Genomic DNA, 20,077 nt, shown 5'->3' with positions numbered 1-20,077 from the left:
ACTACGCACTTATTAATATGTATACTGGGGTTGTGATCATCAGCAATTTTTCAGCTGTGCAAACCGAACAGATATAAAATGCCAGTTCTGACTCACTTTCTTGATGTAAATAAAGTCATAGTTGAAGGACATTATGATTTCTACAAAGTACGGACTACCTTCGTCTAAACAGCACCCATTGGCTACAACACCCACCCATTGGTGGTGATTGAAACAAAATTTGAAATTCGACTAGTTGTTTCAGGATGAAATAGGAAGTAAGACTATATACCGATATAACTACCATCTGAGTTACATCAAAGTATTACAAAGTTCTCTTTTTTCCATTTTATTTTTAAATTCATATCTTTATATATTTACATCGATATATCGTCAAATATATAGTATGGATGTTTCTATAACAATTACCAAAAAGCTTTTCTCCCACTTTACCCCAGTCATTCTTTTTGCGGCCTGACGGAAGCGTGCAGAGGGTTTAGTTTTAAATGTGGGAGGAAACCGGAGTATTCGGAAAAAATACTTGTGTTCTGGCAGGTGCCAGTGATCAAATCCGGCCATCTTTGGGAAGACGAGAGCGCTTTCTACGTTCTACGTTTCTACTTTCTCGTTGTAATGATTTCATGCCTCGTTTAAAGGACTTAAAAGGTACGTCCACTATAACTATTCTGAACCTATTCACGGATTGTTGTACTAGTCGGTCATTCTCGGCAGTATTTTTAGTCGGAAAACGGTCAAGGGTGATGATATTGATACATACAGTAATTCGAGGGCAATAGTTCTCCTGGTCATCCCTGATACTGAGGAACAATAGTTTGGATTGTTACCTGACTATCCCTGTAAAAAGATAATAAAAAACTGTCACTATATTTCAGACAGGAATTAATTAAAACTATGTTCACGGTCATCGGACCAACTAATTCCTGCTTCCGTGACAACGAACGCGCCCAATCGCTTATGTGATCTAGATTCAAGCGCTTTGCTGAAAACTGCTTTATACATACATGCACGTTCTCCTCCTAAGAAAGGACTTATTGACATTAGTTGAAAATAGAGTTTCATGTCAATCCAAGAATGTTATTAAGGAAGGAAAGAAAGAAAGAAATAACAATAGTTGAACTTGAAACAACAGAAATTTGTTGTGTTTTACTTTTATTAGGCCATGCAAACATTTGTTCAGGTAACAAAACAGTTAATTTATGCGCGTTTAACAGTCTTCTTTTGTTTACAGGGCATCCCTCTTCAAAGAGTGTATAACTTGATCTGACGCATATCCAGTGTGCAATTAAAAACTCTAAGGCGTATATACAATTAAAAACCGATACAGACTCTTTTGTTAGCCACACACTGCGGGATGGTCAGCTGGTAGTCTAATCAGCTTATCCTAAAAGGAATGTAGAGTCTTTTGACTCTCTCAATTTTCTATGTTAAGTGTTCCTAATAGGGGTCCGTCCCACACTGTTGAAGCATACTCAACTAATGGTCTTACTTCGGTCTGGTATGCAGCCGCCTTGATAATCTGTTTTCGTCCTCTCATATTCCTTCTCAGCACTCCAATGGTCATGTTGGCTTTGCTTGTGATGTTACTCACATGCCAGTCCCATCTTAGGTGTTGGTCGATGTTCACGCCAAGGTATTTGCTGCTGCTGACGATCTCTAGGGTGTGGCCATGCAGGGTGTACATGGTCTACAACGGTTTCTTCATCCTGTTTGTGATATGTATAACAGTCCTCATTTCTGGGTGAAAAGCCATCTATCCTTGCTGTTCCCTGTTCTGCAGTTTGTCCAGATCTTGTGTAAGTTTAACGAATCTTGGGGGTTTCTAATTTTCCTGAATAATAGGCAGTCGTCTACGAACAACTTAGCCACGGTATCTGTAGAGATGCTATCCGGTAAGTCATTTATAAAGGTAAGTCATTAAAGAGGTCCAAGAACTGTCCCCTGTTGGACTTCAGAACGTACAGCCGCAGTAGATGATGTTTTGCCGTCTAATGTCACTTGCTTGGTCCGATGCGATAGGAAGTCTCTAATCCACATATATATGTTCCGTCTCACCCCGCAGAATTCTAGTTTCCGGAGGAGTCGCTGTCGCGGCATCTTGTCAAAAGCCTGCAGGAGTACATCCATCTACTCCCCCTCTGCCAATTACTTCGCTATCTCCTGAATATTAAGGATTAGTTGTGTTCCGCAGGACAAACGTGATCTGAAACAATATTGCTCGTCGACCAGGATGTTATTATTGTCGTTGTGATCCATGGTGTTGCTGTATATAATGTGCTCGAGCATTTTACTTGCAATCGACGTCAGTGACACTGAGCGGTTATTGGCAGGGTTGTGTCTGTGTCTCATCATATAAATATGCACCATTGAAGTTTTCCTTCAGTCCTCAGGTATTTCCCACTTCTCAGGGAGCACTGGAAAATCCTGGTAAGAATAGGGGCTACATGAAGAGCGGAGTCCTTAAGGTTCCTAGCTGGTATGGATTCGGGGCCTGGGGCCTTATGTGGCTTCAGTCAGTCCAGTCAGCAGCTTATGCACTCCTCGCACATCTGTGGTGATGTCGGGCATTGAGGGGTGCTGGCTCCTTCCTTTGTCCGGAATTTCACTCTCAAGTCCTCTTCTATGTAAACCGATTCGATCTGGCTGTTTAAGATCTCAAACTTAGTTCCGGTGTCACTGTGTAGGAATTCGAAGCCTTCTTGGTGGTTTAATGGGGCAACTCCACTGCTGTCTGTCCTTTTACATTTAAGATACGACCAGAACTACTTACGGCTGTCCGTGTATTGGTTGCTGATGACTTCATCTAGGTATATGTCATGTGTTTTCCTCGTTTCTTGCTGTGTGATGACCTTCAATTTCCTATATCTTTTCCAATCCTTCTCTGTCTTAGTGCTCTTAGCGTTCTTGTAGGCCCTTGCTTTCCTCCTACTCAGGCGATTTATGTCACTGTTCGCACACGGATTGGTGTATGTTGATGACGTGAGTTTTGATGGAACGTGTTTGTCAATTAGACTCAGTCATCTGTTTTTAAACGCGTTCCATATCACATCCTCATCACTATCTGGTAGTTGGTCAAACTCCCTCTGGAAATCCTCAAATTCCCCATTGATACTCTCGGAAGATTTTTAAAGATGACACAGAATCATCTAGCCAAGTTTCCGTCCAAATCACTATTTCTGCTGACGTGAAATCGCATAAGACTTCGACTTCACTAGACTTGTTTTTGTTGCTTTGGAAGTTCACCACTATGATACGTTGGCTTTGTTTATGTGTGAGTGGTTTGTCCTAGGCTCGGTTATAACCGGAACAGGGACGTAAAGCCCCATCAATCAATCAATCAATCAATCAATTGGTTTGTCACATGTGATACAATCTCTTTATTGCGCGCTGCATGGTACCACTGGTGACGTTTCACTTACAGGCTTTCTTGAACACACCGCATGGATATGAGTTCTGTGGTCCTGGATTGGTCTCGAGGCCACTTATGACAAGGAAAAAAAAACGACTCTTTGTTGGGGATTGTGTCTGTATGCTGTAATGACAGCGAGTAATCGTTCTCATCGTGTATGAAGTTATTCAGGTCTTCCCGTCCTTCGTACTACACATATTTTTGTGTCGTCATTTCCGTATTGCGTATCGGGCATTTCAATACCGTAGTGTAAATTGTAGTCAATAATACATGTGCGTGACGATGATATGTCAACACCCGATATCGAAAATTAGCTGGGAAATGTGTAATCACACGTACTTCAGAAATAAAGATTCCGTTACAAAGACAGAAACGGACTCACGGAAAGACACTGACAGGAGAACAGGCGACTTTAAGAAGGTCATATATGAAGCACACGGAATGCGGACTTGGTGTTTTGTGTACCAACCTCACGTGTGTATAGCTCGTACTTACACCAGTTCACAAGCTCGAGGTCGTTGCAACTTTTGCTGTCGAGCGAGTTACGCTCTGTCGAGTCAATCGTTTCTATAAATACAGTTCACTGACTCTGTTGAAATAGTGTTTTGTTAAAATATAAAGATCCCGATGAAAATGCGTATGAGGGTGCACGTGAGAACAGCATACCATGCGATAGCCTCTGGTTACACATGTATCTGAAATGTAAATATACCATGCGTAAGCGGGCTGTGGAATGATGTTCAACGTGTACCTGATTAAGAGTAATTTAGTTCCATGAAAGAACAATAAATTGTCACTTTGGATATCATAATTTTTATTAATTTCAATCACTGATATTTTTTATTAGAGATAACTGCCATTGTTTAAATTTAATCCCGCTGTAAAATTTTCCAATTTGTTTTAAGGAAGACAACTCTCGACATGATCAAAGTGATTGTAAAATGTAAAATTAATTATTAAGCCTTTGTGTATAATTTTGTTGAATTGTCCACTATTTCTGTATAAAAATGTGTGTCCTGTTTGCTTTTGGCTTGTAGATTATCACTTTTATCCACACTTTCATCCTGATCCTGGTCAGTTAGCTATATATATAGGCGCTTGTAAAAGAATTAAATGATAATCGTTAGTAAAGTTAAAAATGTTTCCAAAATATTTCTGTTTCATGCAAAAGGTATGATGTAAATTTCGATTAGAATACAGTCAAATTCACTTTTTTTGTCACCTGCCAGAGAGAGTTCCTTGCACCACCGGACATGCGCATTCCTACACTAGTTACAACTGGTTTCCCTCAGTGTTGGGACCTGGTGAACTATATACTGTTATGCCTCTGCCTCACTTGACCGGATTGAGCCTCCGAACGTGAACCGGATGACATATTTGTATATCCGGTGATGTTCGTCAATATTCGTTTTATGTCAGTTTTATGTGCGGAACATTCGTTTCGTGTCAGGTGATGTGCGGTGCGTCCGCCTGCATCCGTTAGAAAGTTTTGTGCATGCACACAAATTGAAACGAACTGTGACGAACAAGAATATTCGTTGGTTGTCCTGTGCATGTCCGTTTTGTCCTGTATATCTCCTGTCATTGTGGGGGGATACGTTGTCCAGTCCGTAGATGGAACTTGAACGCATACGCCACGCATTAACCGGACCTTAAACGAACACCTAACGGACAAACACGGGATGCCTGCAGGATTAACACCGGACACGACGAATAGACAAACGAATTGAAATATAAAAATACCTACAGAATAACTACAGGGGGAGGAACTGACTACCGGCAGAACCTGATCATCCCAGGGCATATAAAAAGGTTCTTGGAAGCTTCCAAATCAGATTCACAGACAGTTTTCCAGCATCACCATGGATCGTCAGGCTAGAGTTTCACTGCAGTTTAGGACCGCCTTACTGCAGGCAGAAATGCATATGAACAATGTTCAGATTGACCTTCAGCAGTATCTTTCCCACAAGAGAAGAAGGCGCCGCAGGGGTCAGCGAAGACGATATTGGTCGAGGTCATGGCTGAGCCCGGAGAGACGAAGGCAGTTCGGTCTGTATGACCAACTCATGGTAGAATTGCGGCGGGAGGACCCTGCCGCCTTCTGCAACTTCATGCGAATGCATCCGGAGATGTTTGACGAAATATTTACACGTGTGGGGCCACGCATCACCAAAAAGCAGACCTGGATGAGGGAACCGCTGGAGCCAGGGTTGAAGTTGGCCCTCACACTTCGGCATTTAGCATCAGGAGCAACGTACATGACCCACTCCTCCCTATGTGTGAAGACCCTGCTGGGATTCCCCGACTTCTGCTTGAGCAGCTTTGTGTTCCAACCCCGAAGATCTGTGTACCAGGTCTTCAAATACTCGACTGAAAATACAGAAACAGAAACAATATTAAATACGAGAACAGTGTGCAGAATCTGGCAATGCATGATCAGTGACAAACTTAATTAACTCAACAATTGTGCAATTTATGACAAATCTCATACTTTTATGAAATCCAAAATGTTACAACATATATAAATGCACATTTGGGCCTTTTTCCTATGACAACATCAATCTTACACATTTGGGCCGTCTTCCTATGACAAATCTCACAACAACATCAAAGACAAATAGATAAATAAATGGAAACTTACCATCATAGTTAAGCCCTTCAGCCTGCTCAGCCCACACTCGGTCCTTCTTTGCCTTATTCTTGAACTCCTTGTCTTTGGACTTCCATAGTAAGGGATTGGCCTCTATCCACTCTAGCACCAGGGCCTCTTCCTCCTCATCTTTCAGATGGCAACTTTTCTTAGCCCTCTTCTTGGCAGTCTGTCGCCCAGCTTCTTCAAAACCTTCTCCAACTTCACCTGCACCATCACCTATCTCTTCGCCACCTTCAACTGCAACAGGCACGTCATCACCACCTTCATCATGCTGAGTTTGTATTTCCTCAGCTTCTTGTGTAGTTTCTTGTGCAACAGCATGCATTTCAGCATCAACAGCCACTTCTTCGGTCTCTTTTTATTTTCCAGGCACTTTCTTCGTGTTCTTCTTTGCTTTCCTTCCACGAGGCATTGTGGAGATGCATCAGCAGTGCAACTTTTCGAAAACTGGTCCGCTGGAGAAATGCATTTGCAAATACACCTTGTTGTTTCCTGCACGCGCCCGTTGAAATCTGTTATGTGTTCCGTTTGTCCGTAATGCATCCTGAACGCGTCCTGATTGGCCGGTTCATGTCGTTTGTTGTGCATCACTCATTTGGAGACACTTGACTTGTTGAACTGTAGCCGTGCGTTACATGTTCGTTACCGGTACGTTTCAACCGTTCCATGTTCGGTGCAAGTACGTCCGTAGTTTGGGTTTTTCTACCGGACTGACCACTTTGCCACAGGATAACAAAAAAACCTATACGTTGATGTACGGAACCCCAATCCGGTCAAGTGTGACAGAGGTATTACACCCCGAAAAATGTAAAAAAAAAATACAGCTGAAATTACGAATAACCATTGAAATAGACAATAATTATATATAAGCTAATAATAGAAAGTGTAAATAGCAGCGTGGATTGGCGCAAAGCAACCACGCCAATACAACGCGTGCCTAGCAGAATGATTGATTCATTGTTACGGTTATTATTTAATCAGTGACTATTTAAAATATAGGTTACAATAAACAAAGCTCGTACTTCAGCTTAATTCCAACATGTAATTTCAAACTTGGTTTTTATCATATTTGAACTATCTATGTAGAAAAAAATAGATAGAGCCAGTACACATAGGATAATTAAACGTGGTAAAGCTCAATTGGAAAGTTTCACAAGTAAGTTTCAGATCTCATTTTGACTCTGGCAATGGAAAAAGTGACTAAAGATGTGGATAAGGATATGTCTATGCTCCTTCGAAATCGCGTTTTGCGAGGTAGACAGTGAAAGAATAAAAAAACGTATACAATGTACGTTTACTATACGGAACTGGGGTCTGGTTCCCAGTTCCGTTTAAGAGAAAACGTAACTGGAGTTTTGATCTCAGTTCCGTATAAGACCAATTACTTTAAAGATGCTATGGTGATCTTAATTTTCGTGTGAAAGGTTGTGGGTTCGATTTTTGTTGTTGATTCAGATATAACTACGGGCCTTTGACCTTCAGTTTTGCGAAGTAGACAGAGAAAGAATTACAAAAAAAACTATCCGTTTACTATACGGACCCCGGTCTGGTTCCCAGTTCCGTTTATGTTAAACGGAACTAGGGTCTGGTTCCCAGTTCCGTTTAAGGAAAAACGTAACTGGAGTCTGACACTCAGTTCCGTATAAGACCAATTACTTTATAGATGCTATGGTGATCTTAATTTTCGTGTGAAAGGTTGTAGGTTCAATTTCTGTACTAGATTCAGATATAACTACGGGCGTTTGACCTTCCGTTTTGCGAAGTAGACAGGGAAAGAATTACAAAAAAAACAATATACGTTTACTATACGGACCCCGGTCTGGTTCCCAGTTCCGTTTATGTTAAACGGAACTAGGGTCTGGTTTTCAGTTCCGTTTAAGGAAAAACGTAACTGGAGTCTGACACTCAGTTCCGTATAAGACCAATTACTTTATAGAGGCTATGGTGGTCTTAATTTTCGTGTGAAAGGCTGCGGGTTCGATTCCTGTTCTTGATTCAGATTTGAGTTCCCAGTCGATTATAAGAGGCTGGGTATGATTTTTTTCTAAAGCAGACCTAGTATTTTGGTCGAAGTTCAATTGATAGTGATATTTCAATTTTAAACGGAACTAGTGTCTGATTCCTAGTTCCGTTTATGTTAAACGGAACTAGTGTCTGGTTCCAAGTTCCGTTTATGTTAAACGGAACTAGTGTGTGGTTCCCAGTTCCGTTTATGTTAAACGGAACTAGGGTCTGGTTCCTAGTTCCGTTTATCATAAACGGAACTAGGAACTAGGAACCAACTTCAGGCTCCCAAAAAGATAACTGTGAACTTTAATTTGGCACGGGACTTACATGTACATATAGGTAGATAGCATGATGTATCAAAATAGATCATTATAACAAAAAATGTATTTAGATTTAAAAAATAAATGAACCTGACATTTCCATAATACAAAATTTTCTGCATTTACTACATTTCACACTACCTATGCCAATTAAAACATTGATAAAGTGACGATCAATGACAACGTAAAGGAACCAGAAGAAATGAATATCCTGTGGAAATTTTGAAACCCATATTTAATAATTGTTTGCAAACATGTAAGTCTATTATTTGTAAAATTCGATGGATTAAGGAAATCAAGGACAATATTTATTATTAAATAGTATTAGGCTTCACATTAAAAAGTGCATGTTTAGACATATCACATGGAACACTATACATGTTTATTGGTTAGCTACATGCATTAGGCAATGGCACTTAAAAGTATCAACAATAGAGTTAGGTTTTACTATGAATAGTCTTTGAGTCACGACTATGTACAATACATCTCCCAGTCTCGATTGGTAGACCTGTGATTATTGGGTGTTCAAATTTTACCAAAAAAAAATTGTGTCACTTAATTTCTTGTCCTAATTTTAAAGACAGAATTATAACACTCGCCCGTTTTGTGTCGCACCTGCCGTATGTTCTTGGTCACGTCGTGGTACCAAGTATTGAGTACAAAGTAAACGCAATGTCCGCGACGTAGCCATTTCCTCTAGATCTTTGTCGTTACCGGAATCTTTTTGACCACACATGTTACAAATTAATCTTTATTTTCATCATAGGAGCTTTCTAACACCTTTGCCTTTCCTTAACTCGAAAACTGACGGACACGGGAATCGATCGCATGAACACGTTTATAGCATGTTCTGATTTATTTTGAGTGAAATAGATGCATGTTGTTAAAAACAGTGTGATTGTACTTAAAAAACTGTTACGAAGATTGTACCTCTTCTTCGTTTAGTGATATTAAATTCTTTCAAAATTCTTTCAGCGTAAACATGTTGACACACAACAGGTGCGACATCGCGCGAAAAACTGCAGTCTTGATACGAGAAATGTGCTCTTTTTGGTGTGAAGAGTTCAGCGGAAGTTTACGTCGGCCAGCCGAGCCTAAGTTTTACCAGCTTTGTGATACCCATTTGGCGGTNCCCCACCACCACCACCACCACCACCACCACCAGTCGTCTTTTCATCATTTACATACTAAACTGAGGCACAATTGTAGTTCCCTTAAGTATGACCTTTACAGAGTTAATCCTTGTCGAGAGTCCATTGTGCATCTGTGGACAACCATGTGAGAATGCCTTTCACTTTTTCTTTGAGTGTCAACTTTTTAGCAATGAAAGGCGCATTTTGTTCAAAATTTGAATGCCTTAGGTATAGTTTTAAATTTAGAGATTCTTTTGTTTGGCAATCCTGATCTTTCGGTAGACCTTAACTCTTACATTTTTAAACACTTCATCAAATCCAGCAATAGATTTTGAACGGTGCTTTTTTAAATTGTGTATTTGTACCTGTGTGAATATTATATATATAATCATTGTTGTCATGTAATTGTGAATGTATGACGGGAGAAGGCTGTGATAAGTTGTAATAACTTGTGCCCAATCCCTTGTTCAATTTTATTGGCAATAAATATGTTTAAAGCAAAAAAAACAAATATCTAACGTCATTTATCAGATTAATTTCAATAGTTTCTCCTCCATAATTGTTGCATGAATATCTATTGTCAATATTTTCGAATATCTTCTCTTCATTTTTTCGTTGGTTTTATTTAGATTCTTTGTTATAGTTGTAACAGTGACCATTCTATCTTGGCTACTGTATTGGGAGTTTAGTTTTACTTTCATTATTATTAATTAATTAATGATTGGGGTTTAGATTTTTTTCATTATTATTAATTCTTAGCGTTAAACGCGTGATTAAACGAAACACAAAATCAGCACTACGGCTGCCCATGATATAAATTTCTCCCAATTCCATGTTTGTATTGTCAAATTATACCCTATTGCATCGATAAAATTGTTCGATTTATGAACTTCCCGATGGCCCCTGGCTTCGGCTTAGGAACTTATAACAATGTATGGACCCGCAATTATACAGTTACTGACCTCTCCTCTAGGACCGCAGTTTACTTATCAATCAACCAATTAATGTCTCTTAATTGAAACAAACTGTCCAATTGACCAGCGAGCAATAATTACTAAAAATAAAACACACTCGGAAAAGAACCGCGTAATGGTTTAACGTATAAAACCTTTGGTGTTTCCTAACATATTTTGTTTTAAGTTATGAAAAACACAGAGGTGTCCAACGTAAATAATCAGCACGTGATGGAAAATTATATAGCTAGTTCCAGGCTACGATTGAGACAAACTGGTTATGTCTCAAAATGCGAATATTGCGTCATTGGACATTTTTTCCTTGTAGCATCGATCCTGTGTTATCAATACTTCTGCTTTTGTTCGGAAAAAAGGCTAGTGCAGAGATATGCCAGTAGATACATGATGTTTGACGTACATTTGGAGCCTTAGTATCGATGAGGAGTTTTGGACTGTGTTGGTTATGTACATTTACCTAAAGATGAAATGCATTATAAGTTTCCACGTGAAGTATATAAAACGGAAAATCAGACACCAAACTTTAAATATTCCAATTTGGGCAAAACCAACGCGATCTTAGCGACTCCAAACATTTCGATATTTGGTCATTACTGTAAAGCTTATATATTGTATATACCAAATATTGGACACATGTATAAATGCAAATAACGGTGTCAGCAGGATGACTAGTAAAATCTTTGTCATTTGAAATTAGTTTCTGTATAACGCCATTTTATACTTTCAATTTGAAACTCAATATCATTTAGCTTAAAATCGATCGTTCAAAGTTCTTTCAATACATCGTGATACTAATTTATGGCTGTGATTTGTATCTAGAAAGGTATGAAACAGGCAAGTTTAACTGATAGGTGTCGACAGGAACTACAGGTGCAATAGCTGAAGAACAAGATGGCGGCCGGACTAGTCGGAATGTCTCTAGCTCTGCCAATTTTTGGAATTTAATCTCGTTTTTACTTGAAAGACTTGATTTTTACTGCCAACCACAGATGTGAGGATTTATGTTTTTACCAACACCACAGGTATTTCCTTGAAATTAGGGGGGAAATTGGCATCAAAACACTTTTTCCAACATCGGGGTTCCAAATTTCCAGCCAAAAAATCAAAACACTGTCTGAAATTCCCGATCAACAAATGCCCAGAAACATAACAGTTTTTCTGTTATTATGTTGCGACATAGCATCCAACCCAGGGCCTGGTAGATTTCCGTGTGGTACTTGCCAAAAGCCAGTGCGGAAGAACCAGAAGGGTATTCTATGTGACAAATGCGAATCCTGGTACCACACGAAACGCATTAGAATAGCCGACGCTGCTCACAATACATTAGCGAGAAACGAAAACGATTGATACTACATGAGATGCACCCTCCCACAACCATCACCGGGTTCCGATTCCGAAGACAGCGACGAGACCGTGCCTGCCTTGGATAATATCACATCTTCAGCAACATCCGGTGAAGGTGGCAGCGACGTAAACATCTTTGATCAGCTGTTTAACATTCGCTTGAAACATCAAAAGCATGATTCAATTAGAGACTTGCTCACCAAGAACATAGTCGACTTATTGTTCCTAGCTGAACCAAACTTGACAATACCTTTCCGGATGCATTATTCGGGGTGGACAACTTCCATTTTTGGCGTGCGGACCGAACTGCTTCGGGTGGAGGAGTGGCAGCCGACTTGCGCTCCGACATCGCAGGAGACCGGCATTTAGCGACATTGAGACAATGACAAACTTTACATATGAGGTAGCTACAGACCTCCTTCAATGAATGATGAGGTGTTTCGTAGTGACTCTACTTGAACTCTAGATAAAATATTATCAAAACATGACAATTTCATAGTTTTGAATGACCTTAATTACAACCTTAAGGATGAGAGTAAATGTCAACCATTGAAAGATCTTTGTGATATTTTTGATCTCTCGGATATATCAAAGGTGATACGTGTTTCCCCAGAGATAGTAAGTCATCACAGATTGACGTAGTTTTAAGTAACAATCATAAGCTATTTCCATCACACTGTAATTTCAACTGTGGGGTCGGTGATGTTCATAATATCATTGCTTGTCAGCTTCATGGAGAAGTACCACCAAAAGCGACCCAATGGAAACAGTACAGAAGTTTTTAATCTTAAGATATTGATAGTTTTAAACAAGATTTATACACTTTAGAAGTAGAATTTAGTAGAGATGACCTTGAAGGCAATGTAAATACTGGATTTGACAAATTTCAGGACACATTTACAGGTATTATTAACAAACATATACCGTTAAAGCGGAATAAAGTGTATGCAAAGCCTGCACCTTTTATGAATATACAACTGAAGACAGCAATTTTTAAGAAACGTGAGTTTAATAACAAATATTTATCCTGTAAAACAAATGCCAATTGGGAAAACTATCGGAAACAAAGAAATCTTTGTACTGGTATTAGAAGAAAGTCAATAAATTAATATTTTCTGGAACGATGTGCTAGAGGACCAAAATCTAAGGATTTTTGGTGTACCATTAAGCCTGTTATAACAAACAAAGGGAACTCAGTCAAACGTGATATTGTTTTATGTGAAAATGATGCATTAGTGTGTGACCAAGACAGAGTTGGTGAGACTTTTAATGTCAACAGCATTGAGGTAGATAAATACCACCTCAGTGTTCAGACTGTTCAAAATCATATTACAACAGTAGAAGAACCATTTAATTTAACACCAGTTGATGAGAGTTTTGTCAGCAAATGCATTGGTAAACTAGGTGTGAGAAAAGCCAAAGAAATAGATGGAGTTTCAGCCAAGATTGTAAAGATTGTACATCAAGAGGTTCTTAAACCTTTAACATCTATTGTGAATTATTCTCTTTTAAATTATACGTTTCCAGACAGAATGAAAATAGCACAAGTAGTTCCATTGCATAAGAAAAACAATAATCTTGAGAAAAGTAATTATCGTCCAGTCAGTGTGCTACCAGTATTGTCAAAAATATTTGAAAAATATTTTTGATTGATATCTTTTACTTCGTCTCAAATTGTGAACTGTAAAACTATGCAGACGACAACACACTGTCACATGTGAGTCCAAATATTACGGATGTGAAACATTTTCTAGAAACAAATAGTTCTTATTAAGTTTTAATGGTTTTTCAGATAATTAAATGCAGGCAACCCCAGTTAAATTTCAATCTATATGTTTTTGAAAGAAAAGAAATTCTGCAAATTAGACTTTTTATATTGAAGGAACAGAAATTCAGCCAGAGGATTGTGTAAAATGATTAGGTGTAACAATAGATTACCAGCTAAAATTTAAGCAACATATATCTAACATTTGTAAAAAAGCATCTCGTCAGTTAAATGTCTTAAAGAGAATTGGAACATATCTTAATAGACTAGGTAGACTTACTGTATATCATACTTTTATTATGTCAAATTTTAATTATTGCCCATTGGCTTGGCATTTTTGCGGCAAAGGGGAAACAAAGAAACTTGAAAAGATACAGGAGCGTGCTTTACGTTTTATTTTTGAAGATCATGACAGTTCTTATGAATCACTTCTGTTGCAGTCAAAGATGCCAAGTCTGAAACTAAGGAGTAGGAGAAATTTAGCTTTAGAGATTTTTTAAATTATACATAAAGAAACTCCTGTTTGTCTTCATGATCTCATTTCTATGAAAAAATAACTATTTTTTTAGGTATAGAAATTAAGCAGAGATACCACAAGTGAGAACTACAAGTTTTGGTCTTAATTCTTTTTGTTTTAGTGCGGCAAAGTTATGGAACTCCCTTCCCGACTTATGTAGACAAATGTCTTCTTTTAATCAATTCAAATCACAAATCAACAGTTGGGAAGGGGAGTCCTGCAAATGCAGTGCTTGTTCTTGATCTGTGTTAAAATTACTATGCAGCTTTTTATGTTTATTTCCAGCTCAGTGCTTATTGGAAACTGTCTTAGTGCTTTGCTTTTACATTATCCTTATTCATCTTAGTGCTTTCATTTGTCTCTTATTTAGCATGTTGATTATAATTGATGGTGTTGGCATGAACTTCTAGCTGTATATGTTCATGACTTAGTACTGTGGTGTCTCTTTCTGTGGTATAAACTAGTGTCTAGTTTGCATGTTTTGTGTAGATTTTAGAATATAGATGTAGTTGTTTAACATTGTACATATCTTACTATAATATTGTGATATCCATGTCTAGTCGATAAATATCTCTTTAGAGCTAATGTTATATAACTCTAAATAAATATTATTTAAATTTGATTTTGAATTTGTTTAGATTATCTACGTTGCTCTGACGCTTTTTGCTACTACTGAATCAAACACCTTAAAGACTCTCCGCTTCTATCAACACGAAGCCGATGTTTCTTTTTGTTGTTCCGTCGTTTAGCCTATTTATGGTGATACAAATTCAGCTTTCCGACTATTATTGGCATATCGAATGATAGGCCTATAGCGAAATAATGTTACAAACAATACGAGCTGCGTAGGGAATACTTCCGTCCTAGAAGAAAATAATAAGCGCAGCAGTCATTTAACTTGTAAAATCATACATATTTATTATGTTACTAAAAAAGGTTTAAATATTTCTTGATTGTGTTGAAATCGGTAAACATACAATACTAGGAATAAGCCAGGGCACTCTTATGTGACGTTGTCTTTTTAAAAATACTTTTGTTAATTGATCGCCTTCCTTCACCCCTATTTTTATCCAAAGATATATTTAGCAGATAAACAGTCAGCGATATCCCACGTGTTTCAAAATACTTTAGTAAAACAAGTTTGGTTGACGTAGGTGACATAGCAAGTAGATTATGCTCTAAATATATTTTGGTTTCAGAAATGAGCAAAGGTCTGTAACTCTGAATATCAAACCGTGCAGGAGACGACGCCCCTTTTATTAGGTAACACTCCACTCTCTAAAGATTAATAAAGATAGCGTTTATGGCTTTTGCCGATGTTACAGAAAACATTTTATGTTCTAAACAAAATAGTTTTGACACCAATCCAGCCAGACATCATCGAAACTCGTCATAACCAAGTGTATAAAGTTCATCCTTTCCCGAATCGTTATACCACACAATGGTTAGGAAATATTGGTATTGTGTTATAAGGTTAGTCTCTTATCTAATTTGGGATCGATTAGAAATCAGCCAACATCGTTTCATCTAGGCGCACGACGTCAGTTTATATGTGGGTTTTTTTATAGTATCTTTTCTTTCAAAACGTGATACGATTGAATTCAATTGTATAATGAAGAGATGTGTTTATACACAGGGACTTTTGGGTCTGTATCCCTTTTATATGCTAAGAAATGCTAGGAAATAGCCGTATTTTCAATCCCCCTTTCTGTAGAAATGAGAATTATTTCAATAGTTATTTTCCCTCGGTGTGCAGATAGTTTGACCTTCTATCTGCAGAAAGTTTAAATGCTACTTCCATACAACAATTTAAAAATGGCATTAAGTCTGATAATATGAATAACACTAAAGAAATTGCTAGTACATTTAAATACTGAGGTCCAAGAAAATATAACATCACAATTTGTCATCTTAGAAATCATGCTAGCAATCTAAAAAGTGACTTCTATATGGATCAACTAATTGACACACCAGCATGTAGATGTGGACATCATATTTGAATACCCACTCTATAATTACATTAGAATGCAACGAGTACTAAACATTTCTCAGTGTAGTAGAACTGATAGCCATGATCATTTTAATCTAAAACCTTTGTTAAATGGCTGCACAATATGCAGCACTGATACCAACAAATACATTTTACAAATTAGATCTGACTTTATTCGTCGAGCTAATAGACTCGATATGTAATCTCACTCACAACCAAACTTTACAATTTTAAGAGAATCAACTCCAATAATAGATACTAATGACTTCATTTTCCCATATTAATCTATATCATATTTTGAAATTGTACAAAATGTGTATTTCTTGGTAACTTATCCTATATATCCATTAGTTGGATGGCCAATGTGTTTATACACAGGGACGTTAGGGCCTGTATCACTTGGATTTTATGTAGGATGGGATGTCAAAAAATATACATTAATATCCAAAACAAACACAGAAAATGATTGAATAATAGTTTAAAAAATATCTATTTCATTAACTAAATTGGACTTATCTCCCATATACTATTTATTTGAATTGTTATGACAGAATATATGTAATGTTTGTAAATAAGTTTGGAAATGACTTAAATAGGCCTAGCCTGATGTCCAATCCAATTGACATACAGAGGGTAAATAAAATCTGTTGAAATTGAAATTGAAGAAACCAGGTTAGATGATACTGTAAACGCCTTTTTGGCGGGTCCTTATTTCGGCAGATTTGCTAAAAGTTTGTAGGACTTTCTTTTCACTTATGCTTGTTCTATTTATTGACCCTTGCCCTATGACAGTGTTTCGGTAAGGATGTATCAAATTTCTGTTAATTTCGCTAGGTGTGACTTTTGCGGAAACATTGTTAGTCCCCGCGAAGAAAATAAGTCTTAGATTATGAACAAAAAGGATCTACGTTATTGTTTTAACATTGCTGAATATTTCTTAAAAATATTTTTGAAAGTACCAAAATTATAACCGAATGCAAATATTAATAGGTAACATTATAACATAGAAAACAATATAGAACACTGATATCATAAAATAATTCCACACTAGCCTTTGGAAAGCTCAATTCCATTAACTCTGTAAGGCCATGCGGATCTAGGATCGATAGCTCTGCAATATGTTTCAATCTGTTATTGTAGATCAATTAGTTACATCTGCTCTTTAGAAATATATCATGCGTAAATAAATTCGTGAGTGGCACCAATATTTTAAAAGTATTCATCAAGAGTTTGATTAATTACATCCTGAAACATTTAAAATAGCATACTAATTGTACGCCGAAGATATACTACGACGTGTTAATTCGTTTACGTTTTTTCCCTGTTGTTGCCATCTGAACAAGTTATTGAATTCAAGTAAATTCAATTCAAATTATTCCCGCAGTTTTTGGAAAATTCGTCTGTTATATTCTCATGTGTCATCGAAATCGTCAATTACTGGGGGAAGGTGGGGGCCCTGCGGAATCAATGACGTCACTGATTACCCGCCGCTAAGTTAGCATTGTGAAGGCAACGTTAAGCAGCCATTGTAGTTCCAGTCACTCTTAAAACACATCGACAGTATACCCTTTACTTACTTTGTGTTCTAGTAAGGATGTTGTTTTCAGAGGGAGTGGAACTACAATGGCTGCTTAACGTTGCCTTCACAATGCTAACTTAGCGGCGGGTAATCAGTGACGTCATTGATTCCGCAGGGCCCCCACCTCATAATCATCAAAGATTGGCAGGAACATCCCAAAAATGATTACCTGATTACAGAATCCTGCACAACAAATAAACAAAATAATAATAAAATGTCAACAAAACCGTGATTCAAACTGAAAATCGGAAAGAAATACAAAGGAAAGCTTTATATGGAGACCCTTGAAAAGGGAACGATTAGAATAGGACTAGGTCTTCCAGAAGGGTAGACTTTTTTTTGCTTCATCGACCATTCTGTCATGTCAAACATTGTCTAAACAAACAAATTACACGTACTCTAAGTGAGACCTGAGCTAGTGGCAAGGAATCAACAAGGTACGTTAATGACACGTACTCAAAGTGAGACCTGAGCTAGTGGCAAGGAATCGACAAGGTACGTTAACGACACGCACTCAAAGTGAGACCTGAGCTAGTGGCAAGGAATCAACAAGGTACGGTAATGAGTGATATTAAAAATACAAACCTTCATGTTACAAAAGAAAATAGTTAAAGCCGATATCAAATGAAAACGACTATAAATTAAAAAGAGGTTTCCTTCTCACAGAGACAACCACAGATAAACAGGAAGTCAATCCTCGCAATATTGCTCCGTTTTCAGCAGCGTCCCGAACTCCATGACAACGGGGATATAAATCAACTCAATCATTTCCTTTTCAGCAAACCACTATCAATTTAATCTTCCTTATAAGACGGTACCAGATTTGAAAGTGATCCATCAAAAACTAGTCAAATGAGTGTCATGGACAGAAAAAAAGCTGTATGCAATATCTTTGCGAAATAATGATAAAGTAGTATATCAAATTAAAAAAAAATTGATGGAACTTTTAAGGTATTTCATTGCACGCGCACGCAGTGTATATTACCATGTAAACCGCGTTGTGGCGGAAACAACATACGATATACGACAGACAGCGGCACTGAGTCCTCATTATGACATGATTTAGAAATGATTTATCGACCATTGATTTAAACATATTTTTATTTGCATTTAATATACAAAAGGGATTGGGCACAAGTTGTCCAACTTATGTAAAGCCCTTTCCCAATAACATTATGAAATATATAGATGGCAATTTTTAAAATAATTAATATTTTCAATTAAGTTTAGTGTTGCTGAGAGAGAGAGAGAGAGAGAGAGAGAGAGAGAGAGAGAGAGAGAGAGAGAGAGGGTAGGGGGTTGAGGTCAAAGCTGGTTGAGGTCAAAGCTTAAAGATATTTAATATGAGATCGTAGTAGTGATCTTCTCCGACACAAACGGCACTAGTAACACTATCCACTATTCATAACACTCTGCCTTCTCCTTGTAAATTCCATTCCCTCTGGTATTTTCGTTTCATTAGTGCCGTTTGTATCGGGGAAGACCAGAAACATGACACTTTAACATTTAAGATAAAAATGATTGCCGACTAATAAATTACCAACCATATCGACCATATCAACAAGCAGCGAAACTTACCAAAGAAAAGTAATGCTAGGTATGTGTGTACGTGCTACTAATGCGATTGATGATAAATATTTTTCATATATTTGCTTTAAATATCCTTCAAATAGGAGAGTTTTGAGTGTACCCCTTATCCCATACTCACTCGAATATTAGTCTACATTTCCGGAAAAACATAGACCTTCGTAACTTCCGGTATAGGATATTAACAATCATTTGGTTTAGTAATATTACAGTACTGCTGTGTCAAAATGTCGTCAACATATGATTTACACACCTGGAATGTACCTGATATGAAGATTTTTTCTACACGTAAGAAATATGTCTTTCCATCCCCTTCTAGTCAATTCAATTTCAATTCAAGTTTATTCCGGGGTCCTTATGACCCATAGGTATACATACATATAATACATAATATGACATACATATTTGGAGAGTAATCTCTCATGACATGCGTACAGAACGCAGAAAGTAACATATATATGTCTGTATAACACACACAGACAGACAGACAGACACACACACACACACACACACACATACACACACAGAAGTATAAGTCGGTATCCCTCTGTCTCTTAACGACTGCCGCTGAAGGTCAGCGATTCCTCTCTGGTTTAAAGTTGTTTTTGTTAGCAAACCAAGTGGGATGCGAGTTTTTTTGTGCCGTTGGTTCGCCATCAACAAAATGTCTGGAACATACATGATGGTACGCAGGTCGATCAAGTTAATTCTGGTGACGCAAAACTCATGCTTCCACCTTCTTCCCTCTGGATATTTATGTTCGGGTTGGAAATGGATAGAATTTTCCTTAGACATATACCAATAC

The sequence above is a fragment of the Mizuhopecten yessoensis genome, unplaced genomic scaffold (assembly GCF_002113885.1).
Source record: "Mizuhopecten yessoensis strain PY_sf001 unplaced genomic scaffold, ASM211388v2 scaffold10653, whole genome shotgun sequence".
NCBI classification, from domain to species: Eukaryota; Metazoa; Mollusca; class Bivalvia; order Pectinida; family Pectinidae; genus Mizuhopecten; species Mizuhopecten yessoensis.
Note: the sequence above shows the minus strand (reverse complement) of the source record.